The 27,434-nt window shown below is 39.1% G+C and overlaps 1 long non-coding RNA gene across 1 annotated transcript in view; it reads right to left on the minus strand.

Annotated features, from left to right (window-relative positions):
* Window positions 1-27,434, minus strand: part of LOC308064511 — a 48,662-nt gene extending 21,228 nt beyond the window's left edge. Inside the window, exon 1 of the long non-coding RNA XR_013928417.1 lies at window positions 1-27,434. This is a non-coding gene — a long non-coding RNA (uncharacterized lncRNA).

Genomic DNA, 27,434 nt, shown 5'->3' on the forward strand with positions numbered 1-27,434 from the left:
CAATGGCTTGCCAAGAAACTAAGGTGGTTTTAAGCTGCTGTACTTTGGAAGCCTGTTGAATCTATTTGGTCTTTTGACTGTTGTGATGCAGAAAGGAAACTGCACTTTTAAGCAGCTTTTGTTTCCTAATTCAAAGGTGGTGGAAACTGAAACAAGAAATTAAAAAGGTCTGAAACAAACAACAGATCAGAGAGATTACCCATACTGTAAAGAGTAAAAGAAAATGTACTAAAATACCTTGAATGAAAAGATGGGGCTGCTAAAAGCTCTATCAGAGCAGCTGAATCTCTTTAAAAATGTCAAGAAAACTGGAAGAAAACCCAAATGAATTCCTCTGCATGTAATGAGGAGCAGTTAATGGAAGACATCAGGTATTTCTCATGGTTGGCTGGTTCCACAGCATCTGATTTGCCTAATAGCTTGTACAGAAACTTAGGTAGTACTGCTCCCCAGTCTATAAATATATTTCACATGCATCTGATTTTTATCAGAGGAGACTAAGGGAAGGCGAAAAACCAGGGGACTTAAAGATTGATCTGAGGCTGAAAAGTCCACCTTACAACTTCTAAAAACCCGGTTTCCAATTGGTTTTAGAGTAGAATAACTCAGAATAAGACTATGTAGAGATCAAGCTTTCATCCTCTGCCATTTGGTGTACAATGCGAGTTACACATTTCTGGGCAGAGTCTGACCTTCCAACCGTAAGTAAATCCCTAAAAGTACATTAAAAAAGCCCAAGAACTTGTGGAAGAATGGCCACAAACCTCAGTGTCTAATATGAACAAAACGATATGCAGTGTGGTACTTTCTCTGACAGAGCAATTGCTTAGGCAATGCCTAGAAAATAGGAAATAGGCAATGGAATAAAAGGAGCCACATTATTTCTCACAGGTTTTGAGTGCTGCTAGTACACAGACAAGGAGAATTATGACACATAAAAGCTCCTCACAGAGCTGTAGACAGTGCTCCTACAAAAGTTGAGTTGACAGCCCACATGAAAGCAAGTGAAACAGCACTTCTCCCAAGCTGGGTGTTGGCATATAAATTACTGTGTTGCTATAGGACTTTCAGTAATTCTGAAATTATGCTCTGGACAGTACAGGATAATATCTAATTATTTTATATTTGATAACAATTATAACTTTATTATTATAAAAGCTGGTTGTGTTTTTTTTAAAATTATGCCAGTGTCTTGAAAAATTCCTGTAGTACAAACAGGGATTTAAGGTAGCTATGGAGAAGGCAAGAGTTTGGGAAACCAAATAAGGTGACTTTAAAGAGGTCCCAGTCCTAAGGAACTGGGACAGCAAAGTGAAAATCCTATCGACAACAGATGTTCTCTAGCAGAGCACTGAAATATCCGCTTTCAGCATTAAGATTAAAAAAAAAAAAAAAAGACCACTGGCTTGCAACAGAATGAACCAGATCAACCTAATAGTGGCTTGATATAAAAACTGCCATGTCCATTCCTTTGAGTGAATGTTGCTGTGTGAAACACAAGGAAAATGGCTTGCCAACACTGGCAATGGAAGCTGGCAAACTGTCCTAAGAGAACAATCTTATGTTTCCAGTTTAAAATACATGGTTTACAAGTTGAAAACAAGTTTAGAGGAACGTTAATAGCTGCAAGCACATTCTCTAATGCATATGATAAAACCACAATTAAGTCTGATTAAAAAAGAAATCGTTTGATAAACTGCAGGTGGAGCAGCACTTTAGGACAGAGGAAACAATTAGTTTGTTAGCACAGGGTGGTTGGAAGCTCATTCTCATAGCCACTACTATCAAGCCAAGCGGAATCTCACAAATCCAAAAGGAATTCTGTATAAAGACAGGAGAGAACACTATTTTTAACAGATTGTATAAAAGTTGTTTAAGAATGTAAAAACAAAATCCCAAGAACAAAACCCAAAACCATAGAATTATATTTTACTATGGCCTCTACTGGATAACAGTACTGGGAAGCTATCAAGACATGTTATATATCCTAAAACAGAGACCAGGACAAGCAGGAAAGTGTATGCTGGTGGTGCAGGAAAAGCCAACCAAAAGTAAGTATACACACACACATATAGGATATGTGGAAAACTGTTTTCTTGCATGACTATTTTTCAGTTTTCTGTGAAATAGTTTCTTCTGAAAGACAGAGTGACTGCATGTCAAAGATGGTTTACTGTTCGGTGCAATATACACTACGTAACAGTAACAATCTACAAATTTAGTGCACATTAATTTAAGCAGTTTTCAGTAGCATTTATTTAGTTATTTCATGGAGAGTAAACTTCCTAATTTTCATTAGTCTCAGAAAACCCTGATCTGATGGACTGCTAAATTAAGAAGTAAAAAAAGTTAGAGGGGAAGATCCCAATTACACGTATCATTTTTCAGGGATAAAGTGCATGGCAGATAGAGTGAAATACCAGTTGTCACCTTGTGACACTCATCTAACACAACACAGGGAACAGGAAGGTTTTTGACATCAGGAATTCAGGAAAGTAGAATTCAGTTTATGCAGAAATGTAAGAAGTCAAACATAGCAACAAGATTTAGCATAACATGGGGTCCTGGAAGCAGTGATGGCTTTGGGTATGTGAAGAAATATGAATTTATATTAAGCATTGTGGCTGCAGGCAGTAACAGCTGCCCAACGGCTTGCTCGCAGCCTCCTAAGGTTGTTATCCCCCCTAGACACATCCTGAGGAGGAACAGACAAGTGTACTTCCACCAGCAAGCAGAATATAAAAGCAAAGTGTGCTCAAATTTGTCTACTAAGGTTGCACACAGATAAAAGCCACAGATAGACAGGTAGGTCTCAAGACATTATAGTGTCAGAGCAAATGAACTGAGTGCCAGAGTCTCGAAAGTTAATTACTGCAGTTCCAAGCATCGCAATACCTAGGATCTACTTTTGTAACAGGACCTGTATTTTCAGGTAGAAAAAAGAATAGCAAGAATAGCAGAAAGACAGGTATCACAGGAAAGCTAGTGACGGGAGAGGAGGAATTCAATCATACAAGTTGGAGCTAAAAGACCCTGTCCAAAACAAAATTAATCATATTACCTTCATATGCTAACTTTTACCTCAGGGATGAGTGAGGCATAAAACCCTGAAATGGAGTCAGAGAGCGATTCAAGTTGCAGAAGGGAAAGATATACTTAATTCTTAGCCTGTTTAAAGAAAAAAAAAAAAAAAAAAAAAGCCCCAGGTAAATACTGATAAATATTATTGCTTTGTGGTCTGCCCTTAAAGGAAACACTGTTGTTCAGACATATGTAACACAAATGTTAATACATATAAATGAGCAAAGGTCTCCTTTTAAAGTCTTTTCTGATATTTTCCCTATAGCGCTAGCAGAGAGTGTATGGAAATATTGCTCTCTCACCTAATTCATGGGGCGTTTGGAGGATTAATTAGTTAATGTTTATACAGTGCTTTGAAGATCACAAGCACAGTATAAGCATCAAGTACTATTGTAAGAGGCCATAAGAAGCAGGAAAATGATAAACCTTCATCTCATAAAAGGAAAGAGTTTGGTTCTTGTTAGTTATCAAGTCTTCCCTTCATTTGTTAGGTCTTTCCCTCAGGGAGACCATCCTTATGTTCTTCTTTATGTTGCTAAGGGTTAAATTTCAATGGCTGTGAACTAGAACTAGTAACAATAGCTCTTCAGACTATTACAGCTGGGAAGACTATCATAATATTACTGCTACTAGGCTGCACCATTTACTTCTTTGCAATGGAAAAAAAAGTATGGGAGAAGATTCAGTAACAACATGTTTTGGGTGTTATAATCCCACCATTGATGTAACCACCCAAAAGTCTAAAATAGTGGTGAAGAGTGAATACCACAGACCAGAAGATGTTTTGGCACATTCACCCATCAGAGAGAGTCTTTAAGTCACAGCTGCCTAACTTCTGAAACACTAAGCACAATCTATTAGCTTCTGAACAAACACGAGCTTCATGACCCTTATGGGCACGCTAGCGTCAAACCTTACAATGAAGGTTTCTGATCTGTTAGGAAAACCAGATTGTCAGGAAGCCCATTCAAAACCAGATAGCATTTCCAGGTGGAAAAGGAAAGCTTGTCCAAGAAATCTCAGAAATGGAAGTTCATTCCAACTTGTTCTATGCAAAAGGTAATATTAGATAAGTCCTGTGGTCCAAGCTGTCCAGAGCTAAGGTCCGTTCCAGCCCTCATGGTGCTACAAGAGCAGGACCTCCTTCCCTGGAAATCTCCTCTCCTAACAGAAACTGAGGTAAAGGATGCAAAGTTCTTTTCAGCTTCCTGGGCTTTTAAAATAAAATATTTCAAGAGATGCCCCTGCTTTCTAATCTGCTTCAGTAAGGCTTCGCTTTTCATTTTGAGTGTTTCACTCTTCTGACTCAACTAAATGTATTATTTTAATCTTATATGGTAGGGGAAAAAATTATTAACAGCCACTAGTATTTTAGTATTCTGCCTCACACTACACACACTCCCAGTTGCATTTACTGCTAGCGAAACTGCAGTCTGGAGTTCTTACATCTTTTATGCTCAACCATGCAGCACGTATACCCTAAAGAGAAACAAAGCAGGAGAGTTTTAAATGCCTTCAGGGCAGTGTTCAGTACCTCTGTTGAGATATCTCATTGCTCAGCTTGCCCCATCAGTGTGCCTCAAGTTGAAATTCTCCATCTGTAAGGAACATAAAAATAATCAGCTTTATCTGAAAGTGAAGATCATTGGGAAAGGAAGAGGAGCACATGGATTTGAGTGGTATTCCCAGGCTTCTGGGCTGGTCTGATTTTTGGCCTGCACTGGACATCCTGTATATTTGTTTTAATGCATAAAGTGTGGAGCCTCAATCTCCACCCTGCACCCCCCCACAAAAAAAAAAATAATCCTGAGAAGAGAGATTTCTATCCAGCAACAGAAAAGAATTCTGTCAGAAACTTGTTATCCTGAAGTTTAATCATAAATTCTTCTTTCACTCTACTTCTTCTTGAACTGGATCAGTTCAAAAAAAAGACAGAGTTCAGCAGCAGTTCTTTTGGTGTTAAATGAACTGACCTTAAAGGAATCTTTTGGGTTACAGAAAACCCTAAACTAACCTGACTGCCAGATGCATCATAACTGAGTTAATTAACACAAGGGCATGGCAGCAAAATAGTTGAAGTGTTTTGCTTCAGGTCCTGCTGCTTGAGTTCAAGACTCATTAGGGACTGTCAGAAAGACCCAGTCCCTTTTAAGCTGGCCCCAAAGAGGTATCATCAGGCAGGAGACTTAAATGCTGGCCTGCTTACTCCTTTGAGCATAACTGGCACAACTCTACTTAACCCAAATTAATCTGTTAGGATGGCTTGGCTTCAAGCAGCCTGCAGGTAGCAGTCAGCCTGGGAACAGTAAACAGATTTTTTTTAAAAGTCTCTTTAACCGTACACTACTCAGTAACTACTGGTCTTATGGCAACTGTAAGTTACTAGAACATTTGAAGTGCTTCTTAAACTAAGTTTATATAGGTTCAAAATCTTGTTCAGGGCAGAGACACACTCTGGAAGTAATGAACCTTTTCTAGTGCTAGAGGTAACAGACTTAAGGTCCTCTTCTTTTCCTTTCAATAAAACTGGGGCAGATCCACCAGTTTCTAAAGGCTAAAGGTTTGCACAGACAAAAAACCATGTTGAAAGGCAACCCTGTCCCATCTCCCTCCACCTTGGGAAGAGAAAGTTCCTATTAATGGTTCCGAATGGCTGTGGGGAAAGCTGGAATCTGCATTTAAATAGAAAGATTCCCAAGTGCCCAGGTATTAATTTTTCTTCTTAAAGCAGGAGACAGAGCATTATTTATGTGGACATTTTAATGTTAAAAGGACACTGTGGTGCAGGTTTGTGGTTCATCTCACTAGTGCACAGCCAGCTGGGTATAACTTTGCCTGCCAGAGTAATGCTGAACATTTGTCCTGAGCAACATCCTAAGAAACAGATACAGCTAGAAGGCAGAATTGTGTGAGTCTATTACTGTGCAGCTAATGTAGAACACACACACAATGCAGCTAAATGACCAGGTTCACAGGCACTCACATGCAGGGGCAGCACCAAGCAAAATATGAATTGGAAATGAAGACCTGGGCAGAGCCATCTGACTTGTCAAATCCTGCCCCTTGCTGTTGTGGATGATTCATGGCTTCCTCACATATGAAATGGCAACCAAACCAAACGAAACCAAAACCCCAAAAGCAAACCACCCATAAAAAAAGAAAATACACTGAGATCTTATACTAATGTATACCTGAAAAATAAAGCAGAACAAAGTCTATGCAATCCCCAGTCAAAAGCCTGGGGAGACCACATAAAACTGATAGGCACAACACTCAAGGGATTCGAAGGAAACTGAGCAGATTTCCCTGAGCATGTAAAATCCCTCACTGCACTACTGATGAGTTAATATTCAGATAATTATGTCAGGTGAAATTGCTTAATTAGACCCCTAATTAGTTTCCAACCATTCAGAAAAAAAAAACATTAAGAAGAATTTCATATTTTAATTAAGAATTCATTTTTGATAAGCAGATGATTCTATCAGTCACTGACAGCTACATAGAGGATGGCATATTTATGTGTTTATATTTTTGCATGGCTGTATACTCACACCCACAATCAGGCTGGATGCGTGACATATTTAAGGTTCAGTTCTGACAGATGCTTAATAGCGAGAGTAATCCCATGGGTTTACATGGGTAAATGTTTGTGATGTAGAGCCCCACTTAGACTTCATTGCTGTTATGCAAATTTCCACTGTGACTACGACCCCTTCAAAATGGCTCAGGCCCCACGTGTTAAACGTTTCATATTTGGGTGAGTCATCAGGGTCTAGTATAGATTAAGACATCACGGTCCCTTTCTCTGATGCAATGAATCTCAGACAGCTTATTGAAAGTGAAACAGCTTTTCCAGGTACTCTGTGTGTACAGAGAATCTGTAGCCCCATTACTTACTGCTTTCTTCTGAAAGGTGAGGGATGTGGAGAGAAGCAGTATGTATCCAGACCTGGCTACCTCCCTTCTCACCCAGCCGTTATGAAAATAATGGACACTGTTGCATTTGGCGTGGATCCCGCTGTTGCACTTGCTCTCAGTGCTTACCTTTCAGTTTGGGTCACTTTGGAGGGAAAGGCAGAAGAATTCTCTGCTGTGTGTCTTAAAGGTGAGCTAGAGGCACAACTGTGAAGGATTAAAAAAGTTGAAATTTTTCTTTTATGCATAGTGGTAATATCTCATTAAAACAAACAAACAAAAAAAATCAAACAAGCAAATAAACCAGAGACATCTTTAGTATTTAAATATCTATGGGGCATGCAAGGAGTTTCTGGCTCACAGGTATTTAAATGGTCCTTCAGGCAACTGCATAGCTTTTGGATCCAGCCTTGTTCCTCTGTTTCTGCTGGGCAGTGCTCAGAAGGCTTTCAGAGAATTCACTGCAGCAATGCTGCAAATTTCTGACTCTCCCCTAGAGCAGGGGTCCTCAAGCTTTTTAACCAGGGGGCCGGCGCGGATGCAGTGGCAGGCAGTCATCTGCGGCTGCTTGGTTTCCCCCCAACCCCCGGCGGGGGGGTCTGTAAATACCGGACGCCGGATTGAGGACCCTGGGGGCCGTATCCAGCCCGCGGGCTGTAGTGTGAGGACCCCTGCTAGGGCTTCCCTCTTGTGAAAAGTCAGCTAGTTTCACTTGTTGCAAAAGTGTAAACAAGAAGTTTGGCTAAAACAGCTTTGTAGGAATTAGCCAAAGTTACTATATTGTGAAACATTACCCACTTTTGTGTCTTAATTCATAGGAAAGTCTAGGTCTGTATTAGTTAAGTTTTCACTTTTGTTCTTTTAAAGTACATAATTAATGAAATGATAATTTTAAAGACTTATTCCAGTCTTTCCTCTTCCTCATTGCTGCATTGAATCTGCTTTTGTTGAGTGATGAAATATTTAAAAATCATTAAAATAGTTAGCTTCTTATTAACAAACACCTGCTATTTCTGAATTTCTAAGTGTCTGAAAAAATGGTATGTAGTGAGGTGACTTTTAGGTACATATTCATCCCAAACGTAAGTTTAGTACATTCAATTTCCTAAAAACAAACAAAAAAATTGCCCCAGTCCCCACCCCCGCCCCCAAATACACTGTTTGAAAATTAGCAATGATTGAAATCCCTCAGCTACTGTACAGCCAGGGACAGAGCATCCAGACTTTTATTACAATTCATCCCTTGCCTGACGCAAGACAAAACTATGCACCGTACAGCCCCATGTGTGTGCCATCTTCCTAAAACATTGCAGACTTCTCCCTTGTAAAGGTGCATTTCTTTCATCTGGGCAGAACAGCTGCATCCATGCTGCTGAAGTGTCACCTAATCTCTGGCAAGGCAGCATTGAGCACAACTGGATCAGGATCCCTCTGTAACTGAGCTTTGTGCTTGTAAGTGGGATGAGGCAATGGCAGAGATCAGACCCAAGTATTTTTGTGGACCCACATAGACTTCAGTGCTGGCTGCATATATGTCATGGTCAGAACTAAACCTTCTAGACACACTCTCAGGCCTAAATGGAGTTTGCGCTCCAAATACATGATAGCTGTTAATAAATAAGTTTTAAAATATTAAAAATTCTAAAAAATCTGATATTAATAACCATAATAATGAAGGATGTTGTTTTTCATACAGAGTAATGCAGTAAATCTGCAATTTGAATGGCAATTAGCTGAGATATGAAATTAAAATCAGTCTGAAGTACTAAACTAATGTTCCCTTCCTGGCCCACTTCCAGGCTTTAAAGACAGAGGGTCCCTCTGGGCATTCAAGATACACTAAGCCCAAATTTAGAACATGGTACTACTGAAAGCCCATAGCTTATTGCTGAACCACAGGAGGGTGAGCATTCTTCCCTTCATTCCTCTGCTGCTTACAAATCTCTCCTTGTTTTCTTTCCATAAAGAAAAAGTGCTTAAAAGGGAAACAATGGCACAAAAGCAGAAAAACAGTAGCTGGGTATTGTAAGGATGACATCAGTACAAGGTCTGAGACAGGCTTTATTTTGCTGTAGGCGAATAGCCAACAGTATTTACTTTAAAATCAGTTTGCCTTCAGACCACTCCACTTGTATATGATCACATATAAAATTCCAATACAGACACGTCTGCCTTGGGTGAGCTGATCAGTAATATTTATTTAGCTGTCTCACTGTCTCACTATCCTTGCTGGAACTTCCTCATGATTACCATAATATAATTCCATTTGGTTGTCAGATGACTGGTTTTAACTTATCATGATCAGATTACACTTGGAAAGTTTCCAATTCCTTCTTATTTCCTATAACTTTAAAAAATACTCTAAGCAAAATTTATTTAAGAACTGACTCAATTCAGAGCCTATCAAGGCAATATAGCACTGATGAGGATGCCAGCTTCGAGTCATGCTGTCTATTGGATGACCTCTGAGACTTGCAGCCACTAATCCTGTGAACTTTAAAGCAAGGCAAATGAAGAATGACTTTTCAGCTTCTTCATATACAGCGTGTTGCCTGTATGTAGGTTGGTTGTGAGAAAGCTGGCATCCTGCATTGCTCCTGAATGCAACTTGCCAGTTTTCAAATAAAAGCCCAAAGAAAGAAATTATTTAGAAACAACTGCTTATTCTAGTTCTACATAGGTCTTCTAAATCCATTACTCCTTTAAAATGGAATTGAGCATCTCAATTTCACCACCTTTCCTAAGGACAAAACATGATAATGTCTGAAAATGTGAATCTGGCTCTGAATTCTCAGTTTCAGGTTAGATTTCTCTCTTCTTAAACCCCAAATACTGAATATACAGCAACATTGTTCAAGTTTGGGGGTTCCTGGTAATAGGGCTCATGCTACAGTGGTTTTTAGACCAAGATTAAAGGTCACTTGGCAACAGAGTTCTAGTGCTGCAGAACTTCTTTCCTTCTACTAAATGTAAAGTGTATCGATAGGTTTTGTTATTTGTAAGATTAACCAGAGCAGAATAAGCATGCTATTTCTTATCTTTCAGTATTTCATAAAGTATTCTGATCACTGTTCTATATATATTAATAGTTGTGCTAGATGTCATTATCTTTCTTATGGCAATGTTAGCAAAGACATATAGATTCAGTTCACTCTGCAAAGAAAAATACACTCAGTATATTTTTTCAAATACATCACGAGCATGCTACATATATAAAATCATATCTTGGTGTTGAGTGTAATATATGAAACAGGTTGATTTCCATCTCTTTCACATAGTCCATTTATTATCTATAAATGTAAAATGTTCCAATTCCATAATGGATTTCTTTGCGTTTATAAAAAAGGTATCATACCTATCGTACAGACAGTAGTGAGAAACTTACGTATTTCCTGACTCACTCACTCAGTCCCTCGGTCCCTTTTTTTTTTTTTTTTTATTATTGAGGACAGTCCTCTGTGCCTCAAAGACCTGGGACAAGCCTGCTTCGTGTCAGCGTGCCCTGGGGGCCCTCTCGCCTACCTGGGGAAGTGAGCTACAAGAATCAACAAAGAACCCAGCCAGTTTAGGCAGGGCCATCTGACACTGAATAAGCCTAATGTCATTGCTGCAGAGGAGCATCCACAGTTGTAAACTCTTCAGATGCAGCACCCAGAACGTGAAAAGTTTTATAAATGACATCCAGAACCTTAGCAAATTAAATATGTTTTTCATCTGTGAAGAGGCATTTTGATATTCCACCATGACATACTAGTAGATGAATTCTTCTCCAAATGTGGATGACAGCCTGTTCCTTGAGCACTAGGAATATTATGTGCTGAATTGCCTGTGTTGCACACTCCAGAGTTTAGTAAACCCCAATTAAGACCAGCAGTCTGCTAGAAGCCCTTTTTACCACAGCTTGTGTTATGGTTTCTTTAAAACATTTGATTGTTTGGGAGCAGACTGCTAGTCTCCAAGTGGATATAAAGCATTGTAACTTTGGTATCTGCGTCCATGACTCAGTATGATCTTTTGGAAAAGGAAGTTTTATGTAAGTTAAAAACATATGCATGTTTTATAGCAGTGATAACTCCTTATGAAAAAGTGATATATTTTTATTATATAAGGGACACTGCTAGTTCATAAAGGACTCACAATGCTCAGTGATTCAATGCCTGCTATGTACTTAAAATGTTTTGTAGGCTACTTCAGTATGTTTGCCTAAGAAGTAAAAATTGCTGTAAAAATGTAAGTTGCGGTAATGGTGTTATTGTAAGACATTTTTGCCAGCCACAGTGAATGATTTCTAAATGCCACAGTGTGAATAAGTTGTAAGGCACAACAGGTTATATTACAGTGTGAAGCCTTAGGTGTGCTGAAATTACCTTTCAACAGCTCACCCGGGAGTATCTCTGGGAGATTATAACATGACAACTTTACTGTTTTTTAAAAATGAATAAATGAAGTCATTAAAAAGCATTTTTTTCCCAGATAAGTGAAGTACCTTCCATCACCCAGTGTGCAGTCATTAGGTCTAATGTGCTTCTCTGCAGAAATATATCAAAATGATCCAGGGTTCCCTTCCTTGCTATTGTGGCAAAAAGAAGATTTTTTACAGGAATCTTGGCACTCTCTGAATGAAGGATGTATGCACAATTACCCAGCATACTCAATTTCCAGATTCTACAAAGCTGCACTACTAACAGACCCCACTATGTTTTCTAAAACATGTTTTTCTCTAAATCTCCTGCTATTTCAGTCCATATTTTTTCCCCCACATTTCCATCCTCCAAGACCAATAATACTAGAGACGTCCCTAACTGACTGCCCTATAGCATGTCTGATTCTTCAGGACGTTGTTTGAAAACCTACACCTTAAGGCCCACTAAGTGTTGATCATCACTATTTTTTATTTAACTGAACAGCGTGACATGCCAGTCTTCCCCATATTCTGGTGAATATGCACTCTAGGAAAATAAGCAAAAGACATAAACTACATCTCTATGCACTTCTGTCTTGGTTGCACACAAAGACACCATGCTGCAATGATTCCAGCCCAGCAAACTGCAAGAGATTTGCAGAACATGGGTAAAGAGCTCAAGGGTACAGCTAGAAAATGTGACTAAAAACAGGTAGTCTGTTCATGTAGCCCAGCTGCTGCAGCTCTTTGCTGATCAAGACAAAGTGCTATAATATGTACCAGCTCTCTAAAATAGCACAATGTCAACATTTGGTTCAGATCTTACCAATGAACCTCAGGGACAACAAAGCTTTTCCCTTCTTCCCTGTGCTTTGGCACCAGCACACTGCTGGCTCTGAGATGCACTGAGACCTGAGCTCTCGGGGACTAGCGAGCAGCCCAGGCAGAGGTCAAGCCTCTGGCATCGCTTCTGAAACCTCCATGTGGGAAGACTTGACCCTCAGCAGCCCTGTAAAAAACCAACCGTCCTCTCTGCAGCTCTGCTGTGAAACATCTGCTTTCTCTGCTGCAACCTATGCTCTGGAGAGCTGCCAGGAGATTTGTTTCATGGGAAAACTGTAAAAATAAGCTATTTAAGGCAAAGGGAATGATGCCGAAGGTAAAGGCAAGGTTATGGGCAGCATGTAAGGATGTGAAGAGCTAAAGCACAGAGGCAGCAAGTTTGGAGCCTTTCATAAAACCTACTTAACAAACTAAAGTACCTGAGACATACCCAGTTCTGCACATGTGAGATAAGCCACAGTGCTGTTGTAGTTTCCCAGTCACTTCTTTTTGATCACGTCCCACTTTTCACTATACCTTTACATCAACCTTTAAGTAGGCTGCAAGCTCTTAAACAACAGATTAGAGCAATGTGTGTGTCTGTAGTTTGTCTAACACCAAGGAGATCTTCAGGGGCTGCTATCCCATAAAACAAATATTCATTGCAGAGGCAGGAGTGCAGCACCCTCTGTGGGCTCTTGGGAAAAAGTCCCGGCTGGATTCAATGAACAGGGATTTCTTCAACTTGTGTGCACGGCTGGGAAAACTTGGGGTTAGTCCTCTGTAGTAGTTACACCTTCTAAACTCAGTCATGTACAACTAAAGTAGGAAAAATGAAAGAAAGCAAAATCATTGCTTGCAATGGTTCTGTCTTTAAACAAAGCTGAAGAGCACTGTTATTTACCTTTCACAGTTTGTGCTACAGGTAAACCCATAGTGCTGAAAACTTGCCACCATCTTTTCACAGTACAGATGGTAGGAGGTTACCCTTACCTTGGTGTTAGAAGGGATCATACTTGTGGTGGAGAGTTTTGGTAATGCCTCGTTGGTGACAACACAAACACAATAACCATACAACTTCTGTATCTACTCACCTAGGAGGGCAGTTGCTGAAAGCATTTGAGATTTTTCATTCTACAATAATTAAGGGTGTTTAGCTATTTGCAAAATCCTAAACAATCTCCTATAATGTTTTCCATTTTATTTAGAAAAAAATCCAGTTTAAATAAAATGAAAATACTGCTCTAATATAAAAGAACAGCATAGTCCAGAAGTTTACACAGTGTGTGAAAATTAATTTGAGAGGGTTTTTGTTTTGGTTTGGTTTGGGTTTTTTTGTCTCATGGTGGCTTGCATGCAGTTGCTAGAAAATAAAGTTTAATTTCCACTATATAGTGTATTCCAAATCTGATTTTGGAAAAATACAGTTCACAGACATTTAAGTATATCACCTTGTACAGTTGGCTTTGAACATTTTGAAGAACAGTACCTTTTTACATTTTATTTTGGCACCTGGGTCTGATTACATTAGTTGTTTTGATAGAAAATACTTCAAGAAGAAATTCCTCCAGTGGGAACAAAAGAACTGCCATAAATTTCATGGCATATATGCAGCTCATAAGTGGAAGTATTTAATACAATATATTTATCCTTTTCCCAAGTGTTACAAAATTAGGCAGTTTGGTTAGATGTACCAGAGAAGTGAAAGACAAGTGTGTTTTAGCTGTCCCAGATTCACAGAACTGAGAGCTGGAAATAACATGTCCCTTTTTCTCTGCTGTCCGCTGCCAACACAGACCTCTTCGTTTTACTACATTCTCAAGTGTTTTAACTGACTAATTTTTAAATGATTCACTGCTGGAGTTTCCACTGCTTCCCTCTGGAGACTGTATCACTCTGATAGATGTCACCATTGGAAATTGCATCAGCAGTCAGGCTCAAATAGCTTTTGTCCAGTTTTATCTTGATATTACTTCATGGGTTACATTGCAGAAGTCCTGCCCCTCTTTCGCTTCCACATTGCTCTTACTTGTGTTATTATAGTCTCTTGAAACCCACACCACGACTGAGGTCTCCTTGAACCATATTTTTAGTATAAATGTTTTATAAATGATTGTTTCTACCTTGCCTATTTGTATTCTCTTCAGACAAGTGACTTAGCAAATATGAAGTGCTAAGGAGACAGACATAATACAAAAACAAGCTTATGTAAATGTTTTGGTACCTATAAGCAGACAAGTGCACTGATATTTAACTTACCTTTCCCTCCTTTTTTGTGTTATTTTCTCATCAGCCATCGCAGGTTCATTAGTTGCAAGTCAGTCAAAAAAAGTTTTCAACTACGATTAGGGGCTTACACAACGTCCTTTCTACACCCTCAGCTCCTGTTTTTTGTAAAGATTTTTTCTTGCACAGAACTACGCAAGCATATTCATGGTATAGCACACAACATCATTTGGAAACAATAGAAGTACCTAAATTACCTGCTTGAATCCAACAAAGAAGCATCCTTACAGGCTTCTCAGTAAAAATCTTGGTTCAATATGTGTGATTGTCACAAAAGCCAGGGTGGTAGGATGTACACAGAAATGGCTAAAACACAAAATGAAAATTATAGGATGCTGTTCAAAACCCACAGTGCCTCCTCACTCAGAATCCAGCACCCAGGTCACAGGATCTTGCTGAAGGAAGCTGAAGAATTAAGGAGAGAGGAGAAATTATATGCTCAAGACAGTAAAAGACTGGAAAAAGACAAATAAGAATAGGATAGTTAATCTTGCAAGAAGGTGGATAAAACAAGACACACGAAAGGAATGAAAAATGGTACATGGCATAATAGTTTTCAGCCAGAGGATACCAAGGACAAAGGGTCATAAAAGGTAATCAAATGGTCCTACAGCACTCAAAAATACATTACAATTTAAAATTAATACTCTTTTTCACCTTTAGCCACACTTCCGTGCCCTTCAAGATCAAATATTTTCTGTCAAGATCTCAAAAGGAGCCCCAAAATATAAGACATATAGCTTTGTCAGCGTTATCGTAGATGCATGTTTTATTATTTCGGTAAAAAATAATGGATCAAGTTAAAAATATTCTGAATACAGATTTATCAGCCCACAAGGGTGGCTTAGGCACACCTGTCCATCTCTCTTCAGTCTTCACTATTTTTTTTTTTATGAAAGAGTTTAATAAATACTAGAAAAGCCAGTTGAAAGGGTTGATTCTAATTCAACACATGTACAGTGCTTTCAGATTCTCCCAGGATAACAAGAGAAAAAATTTGTCAGCCTGTTTTACCTAATTAACCAGCAGATCATGCACAGCAGCCAGGACAAGGGTCAGTATAATTGCCACCTGCCTGGGAAAAGTTGCCCCAGCAACCTGACTGCTAACACTCTAGGGCAGAGCAATGATGGCTTCTCAGACTCTCTTACCATGGCTCTTCAACCTCACATAAAATTATTAAAGATTCATTGCACACAGATATTCCACCTTCCAGCAAGTACTCTAGCTGCCAGGATGAAGCACCATTCCCAGGGACTCTTTGACCTGATTAATATTTAAAATATTTTATTCAAAATCAAATAGCTCCAATAAGCGAAATCAAGGAAGCCCTGCCCATGTGATCCTAGGAATACATAACTGTAGACCTCTCCCAGAGGCTTGGGATCTTTCTATACTCCCTGCTCACAATCACCTATGAGTAAATCTGAGTTGGTGTCTCTTTCACAGATGCTCTATCTACCAGTTTTATGGAGCCATTGATATTAATTTCAGCCAGTTTTGCATGAGAGTGTCAGTGCACTTTATACGCAGTGGAATACGATCAAGGGGAGACTGGGGGCACTTCAGTCAGACCATCCCTTCCAGGAGGCACGGAGAGCAAATTAGAGGGTATATAAAAGAGTCTGGGCTGATACAACCAGCAGTGAGTTTGCTCTCAAGAAAACGCCAAACAGATACTTTCCAAAACTTCCCGATAATTTCTGATTTAGCTTTCACCTGCACACCCATTTCTAGGCATGAGTTCAGGCTTCAGTGCCAGTTCTTGGCAACACCACGGTTCCCCAAGTGCTGCACTCTATCACCTGCATCAGCTCCTGCGTCTGTGTCCTTGTCTGAGCGCAAAGACCCAAGCAACATTTAGTACAAGCCCCAAACCAGCCCCAGCCAGCTGCTATCACCCTAGAGAACACAACACTTGATCCAACAACTATTGAATTCCATGCAAAGACAGCTGTCATTTGGATCCAAATAAAAAAAAAAATGCTTAGGGGGAAAAATGTTTTATTTTGAGGTTTCCTTTTCCAAAGCTAAACAACTAAAATGCAAATCTTAAAAACTTCAGAGTGAAAAATATTGGTTTTGACACATACTGAACCAATTCAAGCAGAAACCATTTCCAGCTGACAAGTTTCCAACTCCTGTGCTCATACTTCTTTGCATGTTAAAGTTGCAGGAACAATTCAGTCACCATTATCCTTACACCAAACCATATATGTGAACTCATAGATACTTCTCTAAAATGCACTAATTTTAATGATGTTTGCATTACAGCTGTTTTAATCCCAAGTTTTGACATGAAAAATACCAAAACATGTTTAAAAATTAAGTCCTTCTGAAAACAGCAAACTTAGAGCTACTTGGTGCTATGCTCCACTGAAGCATTTTTATACAAGCATATCAGGGTTTATAGGAAAGAGTATGCCTATTTTTTAACACACTTTGACCCTGAAAGATGAAACTGACTTTCATTTGAATCTTGCATGAGGAAGCCACAGAAAAGTAAAAATAAAAACATCCTTATTCCAGATTCCTGCAGTTTTATATCCAGACCAGAACCATGGATATTTTTGTTCTTATGTGCCTAAAGGTCTAGAGGTGTTGTCAGTGCCCAAATATTTTGTTTTGTCATGATGGATAAAATCCTGCAGTAATTACCCTGACAGCTTCCATATAGGAGAATATTCTCTTCTCAAACCCTTGCTTATTGACACACAACATTATCCTTAAGTTACATTCTCCTCTTTATCTCAAAAGCCTAGGAGCATAACACTGTGCTGCAACTCAATGGTTAGTTTATTACCCTATTTTAATTGTCATTATTTTCTGAATTTATTTCCAACTTAACAATTTCATTTAACATATTATAGCATGACTGATATACAGCAGATTTAATCTATGGTATATAGAAGATATACAGTTGAGATATATTGTCAGCGGCTACTGTTTAGGTTGTGCCTTGGCAGAAATTACTGTTCCTATCCACTTTAGACTGTCTAAGACTCTAAGCAATAGCTGGTGACTTTGATTGAGCCCCAGCCGGGGCTGTGAGGTTGAAAGGATTTGATGCATCCCATTACTCCTCATTGTTTTCTGAGCATCATCTGTATAAATATTTTCTGTTTGATTGGTATAATATTTTGGAGATGTAGAGCAAAACCATGTAGCCTGAGATTGCTGAATTCATTTCATAGCACAAAGATGAGCAATGTACTTACACAGACTGAAATACAATGCATTGTAATAACAAAAGTGTAGCCAGGATAATATTAAAATAAACTTATCTCCTATCACAGATTCAGGCAAAGTAAGTTTCAACAAAGACAACTAATTAAAATGTGCATCTCTGTGTTATTTAAACTTTAGTGATCCTGTCATATGTGTCACTCCGACATTAAAATTACTTGCTAATGTCAGTCATAAACAGTGATGTCATATTCAAAACTGTTCTAAGTGAAAAATTTTTATTTTTAGATTGCTAGATAAACTTTTTGCAAGTATGTCTCCCAGCAAAATAATGAGCTGGATTTCACTGCCAGAGCTTTTGCTCCCAAACTCGTATTTATTAGCCCACATATAAAAGCATGCATGAAAAGGAGCTGACGGAGCACAGTGAGGCATGAATTTCAAGTATATTCCAGCACCAAAGGTCAGAAGCAGATTTCCTATTTGAGTAGCAATTATAAATAGCCATCAGAGGTGAAATAGGATTGAAATACTGGGTTATGTTGTGTTTCCTGTTGATTTTGAAAGGTTAACATTCTGAAGGAAAGAAGAAAAACCACAATTCCATCTCTTAAAAAAAATAAATGTTTTCCAAAAAGGGTAGAAATGGGGTACCAGAGCACTTTTTTTTCCCCAAGAGAGGTATTCAGAGACCCAGAAATTTTAAGGCCAGAAGCACAGTCCAAGGATACCTTCTGTTTTCTTCTTCCACGTCAGATCCCTGAACACATGCTTCACACCCCAGACTAATCTACTGTCTAGACTGAGCAGCAGATGGTTGCTAATGTGCGCCCTGTGGCCCTTTTCTCATCATCTACAGCATGGAGAGGCTGTGCAAAACTTCTTTGTCCTGAAACCTCCTCTGAAAGTAACCAGATCCAAGGGATCTGGAGGAAGGACCTCCAGGACCATAGATTTCCAACAATATGTATTGGTCTTTCAGGACATGACTTTATATAATTCCCAAAAAACAATTGTTTATTCTTTTTTTTTCCCTCCATCTATAGGTCCCAGTTGGTTTGCTGACTCTCATGACTACCTTTCCTTGGACATCACTCTTCTCTTTCTGTTCTTCTATTTCAATACATCATCCATGATTTCCTTGTTGTCACCTCTGTCCTTCTTTCCCATGTTCCTTCCCTCACCCAAAATACATCCAATTCCACCACTGTAATATCTGTACACAATAATTATTGATGGAGGGAAGATAATGATAAAAATTACTTTCCAACTCCCCCTGCGTTTTTAGTAGCATTTTACCACTTTTCAGCAAGAATGTTTAGGAAGGGGCACTGCACTGAAGGGATAAAAAGAGTCAGCACAGCGACTCCTATCTAGTGTGATAATCCTTGTGATTGTCAACCTTTTCATTAAACAGCTGCTGTAACTATTACATACTTCAACATTTAGGGGAAATAACACGAATAGAAGCCTTTTGCTTAAGCTGATTTTGCACAGACCAGCTATGAAACACGTCATTATAAATTAAATGATTTTGACAAGTAACAGCCCTCACAGCTACTTTGGCCTAACACTCTCAGTGAGAGTCTCTGGATATGTGGTTTATCTATGTGACATCATCGAGAAGCCAAAGAAGGAAATTAAACATATCCTAGGTGATTTCCCCTGAACAGGCTTTATGTGAAAGATGATAAATAGAGCTCTGTATTTTGAACAGGAGGTTGCAGCAGGGACAGTGCTGACAGGCGCTAGGCTTTGTGCCAAGGTATTTATTTACTTGTTGTGTCATGACAAATATTAAGCCACAATCTGAAGTCTCACAGAACAGCAAAGCCTCAGAGGGCCTGGCATAGAGCATTCTGCTGTGTCTCTGTGTCTCCTCTCCATGGGGAATGAGGAGTCCATGTGTTTCATCAGTGTCCTGCCTGCCGGAGTCTGTATTTCACCAGGAAGATGAGAACTATTGCATTTTTTGCCAGTGAATAACCCGAGTGGTTTTCTTGGGTCTGTCAGACTTGCACAGTAGTTCACATTTCTGAACAAGTCCAAAACCAATCAGTTTTGATTTAACAACAGGAAAACATGTTTTAAATATTGAATGGCTCTACCTAGGAAAAGTACTGGCTTAGATCTCTATCTACCAGGAAATAGCTTCTATCAGACACTTGCTAAATAGCAAACAAACAAAAAAAATTCACAGACTATTGGTAAAACTACATTAATTATCACTTAATTAATTGATTACAGACTGGTGACTGCAGACATGTTACCTTTTACTGAGAAGGGTTTTCTAGGTTACAAGAGCAATAGTAAAGAATGAGAACTATGAAATAGATAGTGAAAAATGGTTATATCCATTTAGAATAATTTACCACTTTGGTTTCTATAGTCAGTCAAAATGGTTTCACTTGGATGATATAACAGCATATTTTGGTGTGTAAGTTATCAGCCAGTAAAAATAATGCATTGTTCCCATTGCATTCAGGATCTGAACAGTACTTACAGCAATATTAGGAAGACACCAGCATGAGGCAGGTGAACGTCTGTACAAATCGCTGCAGATATGTGCACTGAATGAGGCTGTGAGATGAGGACACATACTTAAACCACCACTGAAGGAATACAAAAGCAGTTAGATTCAAATCATTTGTGTACGTTTTATGTACTCAGGCACTGGCTTGTGAGGCAATAATTGAAAAATAATATGTGGCTTTTTTGGCCACATTTTATTAAATTGCCTCTCTTAGTCACTTCAGTAACAGCTTGGTGATACACTGTGCTGCCCTATTTACAAAAGAGCCAGGTCACTCTTTTCTTTCCCTGGTCCTTTGCTTCTCAAGTTTGAGAGAACAAAAAGCACCATGAGATGACATTTCCTGAATCTGATGCTCCATTGCTTCCCCAGTGCTGTCACAGTAATATCCTGTGTTGATTTTGCTAAGCAGGAGGAAGAAAGGATCAGACGTATTGTCTTCAAAGAAAAAAAATTATTGCCAGTTCCTGCTAGTAAAAACCATTTAACAGCTTTTGAAGGAATTGCCTCTGTGTCGTGACATATAAACTAATGCTTGAAAAAAAAGTGAGATTTGGACAATTAACTGTGTTTTGCAGTCAGAGACTGAAAAGGGCTTGGGACAAAAAATCAAAAAGCAGCATTATTAGGTCTACGGAAGCTGTGATGCAATTTTGCCAGTCTAAAAATAGAGGCTTTGCACCATGCAATACAATATGAAAAGGCATCCACTTGCATCCATAAATCTACCTGAAGAACAATATTCAGTCTTCGAGCTAGCCTGGATATTAATCTGCAAGCACCATGAACTCACTTTTGGAGTGAGTACAGAAAAGCATGAGAGTGAAGGGGGCTGGCATTTTCACCAAGGGGCTGTGGGACAGCTGTGCTGCCTCTGCCTGGTAATGCTGGAAGGGAAATGAAGGCTATGGAAGAGCAGGGAACTGGGAAAAGCAACACCAGCTACAAAGCCTTTGTTACCAAATGTCTCTGACATTGTTTTTATATGCAGAGGAAAGCTGAGGACAGAAGAAAATTTTAACTTTTCACTAGCAGCAAAACATCATTCAAGGTTTTTTTTGTTCCAGGTTCCAAGTACCCCAGCCACCTTTGCAGTGTGTACCGCTGTTTTGCTGCCTGAATTTCAGTACGCACTTGGTCTTATCGTCCTCAGCAATTTTGATACCAGAAACACTTGTTCAGTTAGCAACCTTCAGTTATCTGTGATAAAAATGTAACTTGTGTTATTGATAGTCTTTTGCTTGTCAAATTAACACTAACTGTGTTGTCATCTCTTCATCTAAGAGTTTCTTCCCACTTTACACACTAAACATAGAAGAAATGTTTAAAAATAAGCAATCATAAAAACATGCTGCTAGAGATAGGCTACTTCTGAAGTACTGAGGCTAGAAAGATATGTCTGTTAACGGCTACCAGGAATCAGATATTCTTTCAAGATTTGTGATTACATGCTTCATAGTGACTTCACTATTGAAAACAACTTGTGAGGATTTAAGAGGAAGATTCTCCCAGCTGTATGTAGTGGAAATGTAGAAGTATAGAAATAAAAAAAATGTAATTCAGAGGAGATAAGGGATGAGTGAAGACTGATGAGTGAAATTAGACAGCATTACTGGACAACAGAGGAGCTGAACACACAGTGCAAAGCTCTCTGGCACCTATTTTTTGTGTGTGACTTTGTCTTTACACTGTAAAATCCAGTTCTTAACGCTTTTCCTCTTTTACCACTTCATTGTAACAAGCAAAGTTCAGTGGGATTTACAGGTGACACGTGACAAGCCAGTGCCATTGCAGAGCTATTCATATGCCTCTGTCCTTCCAAACTGTGGGCTGCGGTTTCCATCTCATGCCTCTCCATGTAAAGAGAATAACATGTGCCAGTCACCACAGATCAGTCAACAGCTGGCACATGTGAGTTTTGTGTATCACTGAGTATTTCCCAGCCAACCAGATGGTTTTGGAAAATGTTCAGGGAAGATGTTAGAAAGCTGTCCAGTGCCATTGATAACAAGAAGAAGAATGCTCCATGGAAGACTTGCTGCCAGAGCAAAATGTTGGCATGTGATAAATAACACAGAACTTGCGACTTTTTCAGAGCTAGCTTGCCAGCCAAATGTCACCCACTTCCAAGGAGGCTTTCACAGCTGTTTTACAAAAATAGGAACAGATATTCACTAACACAAATAAACTCCCTCTACAATAGGTTCAGTACTTGAACCAAAGCTAATGCTAATATTCACTCAGCACCCAAACCTGACAACATATTTTAGGTCACTATCAGGTTTGGTAACATTGTCCAGTTAAGAGTAGGAGGACATTTCTGTAAAAATTAAACAGACACCAGTAATAATGTTTTCCATAGGTTTACTATTTCTTTTGAAACCATAATAATTCTTGACATTTTCTGTCACCAACTCAGTAAGTAAACAGAGGCAGAGGAAGGGGGCAGTGCAGTTCTAGAACTATTCAACACTATCAATAGTTTTTTCTTCTGACATGTTAGGTAACATTCAAAAGGAAAATCTGAAAACCCAATGTCCTCAAGGCTCCAGGACATATGTAAATCTCATGTTGACTGATTCTATGATGGACTACCATCTTCACGCAAATTATTTCCTTGTAATCTATTAGTCACTGCTGAACACATAATGACAACCCCACCAAAATACCTGGAAGTGAAGCTAATGAGGGATGCTAACCCCAACACAGCATATGCTCAGAGCAGTTCCTCACAGGGTCAGTCAATAGTTCAATGGCTTCTTCCAAATCAATCCTGGGAAGTCTTCTCTGAAACAGTGCTTTACAAAACCCAACTGCAGTTCAACAGGTGAGTCACTGCAGTCCCTAATTTTCATATTGACAACCAACAACTTGCTTGTCCTGGTAATGCGCTTTGCTGCATTACACATTTGCTGCTTACATCTTGCATTTTCAAAGTATTTCTCAAAGTGAAAGCCAGCCCCTTGTGTATATTTGTACAGTGCCTTGCACAGTAGAGCTCTGGCCTCTAGGTGTTACCATAATATAAAGAATAAACAAAATCACTATTTTGGGATATCCAGACATTTTCCAAGCACACAGTAAGGGTCTGTATTGATGTTTAATTAAGAAGGATCATTTTTCATAACAACCAATAGCAGGGTGCTAAACCTATATTAACTATAGGAAAACACGTATTTTGCTTGTACCCAAAAGGACTAATCCAGGCTTCCTGGAAGTCTCCCTTTATGAGAGATGTTTCTTTTTTTTTTTTTTTTTTTTTTTTCTCTTTCAGGTGAATAGCATGACAGTGGAGATTGCCTGAGGTATTAACACAGCCCTGATATAATTGAGAGGGGCTGAGACAGAGTGTTCTGCCAGAAGGTCCTGAACTCCAGAACTTGCTTTTCCCATCCTTCCACAAAGCTTGAATTAGTTGACCTCTAGGTCGTGCTACAAAGGATATCTTTTCTACAAGGCTTTTTTCTGGGAAACCAGGATGAATGGGTTCTGTTGGATGGTGGGCAAGACCTTATTTTCAGTGCTTTTGGAAGGCTTTTATATTATGGTGCTGGTTTTGACTTGTGTTTTATTTTACATGCTTTCTTGGACTTTTGGATAAGCTTGTTTTTCACTAAAACAAAACAATAAATAATGATGTTGTAGATTGTTGTTAAAACTTCAGTGCTTACTTTTGCAACAGTTCTAGTAATTTCTGAACAGTTTCTTCCCAACAGAAGTAGCTGGGAGGAGGAGGAGGAAGCGATGGTCTGTTACTGACTGCTGTTGTGGAATACAATTTCCCTTCGATACCCTGCCTGAGTTGACACTGCAGCTGCCTCATGTTGTAGTGGACATTACCCAGTAATGCTCTCCAGAGCAGCAGCAGAAGTGGCATCGCTTCTTTTAACTCAAGCTTACTTTACACACTAAGAAAATGTAGGGTAGAAATCCACAGGAGAACAGTTCCAGAAATAGCTCTAAATTGTGCCTTTTGTTATGGTTCAATATAGAAAGAGGTCTGATTCCAGGAAAGCTTTGGCTTATCCTTAGCTCCCAGTAGTATGAGCAGGGACTGTTCAAGTTTCATCTGGATCCTGAGGCTGGTTCTAGTTTGTCTAAGCTGGCTGGAAAAACTGTGATGGTACCAGGTATGCTGGATAAAGACAAAAACTTCAGGTGCAATAGATATCCTGCCAAAGTTGGTTTGCAAACAGAGTTGAGCTTAGAAAAGATTATTGACACACAATCAATGTGTTTAAACATTGCAGATCCTGGTGTGTGTTCTGATGTATAGGTGTCCACCTTGCAAACAGCTGATCAGAGAGGGAGCCAGCAAGAAGAGTCCAAAATCTTTATTGTGTATGATCTAACCCCCAAACAGCACCAATACAAATTTTTTTGGTTTTGTATTTTTTTTTTGAGCTTGTCAGGATGAGTGTCTAGTGCAGTCCTTTCAAAAGACAGAAAAGATTTTGCTTTGTGAATAAATTAAACACTATCTAAACTGGTTTGCAATTCCTTTACGTGAAACCCTCTGAAGTCACTCTTTGTCAAGGCTTTTCTCTGGTCTAGGACAAAGCTGCCTTTTGCTTTGTAAGTGTATTACTTCATCATGGCTGACACTCACCTTAGTGGGAATGACATAATTCAAAAACACAGTGTGTCCCTCAGTGTCCCCCCGCTTTTATTCATTTTTCAGGAAAACAGAGTTACAGTGCTTGGTGTGAGCTGGGAATTGTATGCACAGTGGAAAACTTCTGTCCCTGACCTTAAGAGAAAGAAACTGCTTTGCAAGTAGTTCCTCTGACATAGATTTTACAGCACCCAGATATAGCTAGGGAAGGTTTCTAAGTTTTTATTTGACTTTCTTTAGTTATTTCTTTAGTTATTTCAGAAGGTGCATTTTCTTCACCCAGTGTTTGGGAAGAACAGCCAAAGATCACCCACACCACTGCTTCTCTATTTATCATGTGTGGGCCCCCTGCTTTTATAAGAAAGCCATACAGAACTCTCCAAACCCCCCAAAACCAGATTTTGAAGTAGAGCTGTTAAAATAAAAATACATATATAGCATCATGCCAGCAGAATCATTAAGCAGAAGATATGAATTTTTAATCTGAGTAACTGAACTTAGAGATTTTCATGGTGTTCAAGACACTGAATGTATTAGGACTGAGGAAGGTCTTTCTGCAGAAGCAGGGTGCTGCTGGTAAAAGCCTGGTCCAGTTATGTTGATGCTAGTCTTGAAATCATAACCAGTTCTTTCTACCTCACGGTACCTGCCTCCATGGTGTGCCCCGGCTTCAACATGACAGGACACTGGCAAATGCACTGCTCCAGGGGTTCTCCTACTCCTGTTGATGAAGCATGATCTTGTCTCTCACCTCTGAGCCGACCAGTAATTGAAACTTCAGTGCCCTGCTGACTTGTTCTGTTCGTGCAGTGTTCAACAACAATTCGTCAACTTCTTCTGAATAAGAAAATACTGGATGAAGGATGATATTTATTAGACTTCTAAGAGGAGACCAGTAGCATTTTCTCCACTGACATTTTATACAAACAAAATATATTTATACTTGGTGGAAGATTTAAAGATTCAAGGTGATTTTTCTGAGTACAGTTACAGTTGGCTCCTATCTGAATAAATAGCAGAAACGCAGGGTCCTTCATGCCATATATCCACCTCCTTGGGAAACTGAACTCTAGCTGTCTAAGGCCATGACATGATATAAAAAGTGTGCTTTTAAATCAAATTGTCTTCAAGTAAACCAAAAACCTCCCATCACACTGAAATAAAAACACATCCCAGCAGATCTCATTGACTCACATTTTGTCATTTGAGGAAACTCTGAAATGGCACAATTTCCGTATAGAACAAGGTATTTCTTATGGCAAATACCATACCATCAAGTTATAAGAGGATCATGACTTTTCCCATCCCATTTTCTCAGTGTCACTAAAGGGTCAAGCAGCTCTGGGGAAGTAAGAGTGGAGAAACTCCATCCAGACTTCTAAATGGCCAGCCAGACGCTACCTTCCTCTGCTAAGTGGAGCTGCTTTTGTATCACTTCACAGCAAAGCTGAACATTTTCTGAGACTTGTAAGAGCAAAAAACAACCCTCCTCCAGGACATTTTCTTAGACACAGATTTCAGCATAAGTCAAACCTCAGGGCATGGTTTGAACTGGTTTCTCAAGAAGACAGGAGTCATGAAAAGAGGAAACAACAGAGAGAAAAATAAGAGCATAGCACTCCTCCCACATCATCAAGCACCAGACTTTGCTTCAAACAGGGATCAACATATCACTGTGTGAGAAGTGAGAAATATGATAAATTTACCAGAGTGCAATAAAATTTATTGTAATGATAATTACTCCTACTGCTCAGAAAATGTCAGGCTGGATTTCTTTGGCTATGGATCCAACCAAGACATTAATTTCAGTTATATATATAGCTATAGAAGGCTAGCAAGACATTATGAATTGATCTGAAATAAAAACAAAAATGAAATCCTTTCTTCGACTCATTGAACTGTGGCAGTGGAGCACAACCGACTTCCATTTTTCTTGTGCAATGCCACCTTGTGTCCATTTCACCTGCACAGTACAGAGTGTTTTGGGGATTTGAAAATCTAGTGAGTCCTATTTTCTTATGTATGAAAACGTAATCCCTGGGATTTAAAAATGTTACCTTTGGGACTTGTCAATTTTAAATGCACCCAGGAGTAGAAGTAAATTTTTAGATAACTGCAACTTTGCAGAATAAAACTCCAAACACTTAAATGGGAACAATACTGCTTCCAAAAATAAGAAATTCAACACTTTGGGTTGCCTGAAGAAAAATAGATTTTTTTAAATTATGATTTCATTATTTCAAAATTTAACAAACAGATCTTTCAATCCAAGCCCTTTCATTCCAGATTTTTTTCTAAGAAAATAAAACAATTCTTTGTTACATTTCCTTTTAAACATAGTAGTTTCATCTCAAAACTAGTCTTTAAGAAAAAAGCAATTAAATAACCTATGATATACACACCTTCACTGCTGCAGGTGCATTGGCCTCTCTGACTCACGGTCCTCTCTCCAGTGCCTGCACTCAGACCCCCATACACATGCACTCAGATAGAGAGACCCTTACCCAGGAAAAAGAGTTAGGAAAACTATTGAATAAGAACCCAAGACAGACAGCTGATCAGCTACCTGTTTATACAACTGGTTCCTTTTATCC

The sequence above is a fragment of the Falco punctatus genome (genome assembly GCF_963210335.1).
Source record: "Falco punctatus genome assembly, chromosome: 5".
Lineage (NCBI taxonomy): Eukaryota > Metazoa > Chordata > Aves > Falconiformes > Falconidae > Falco > Falco punctatus.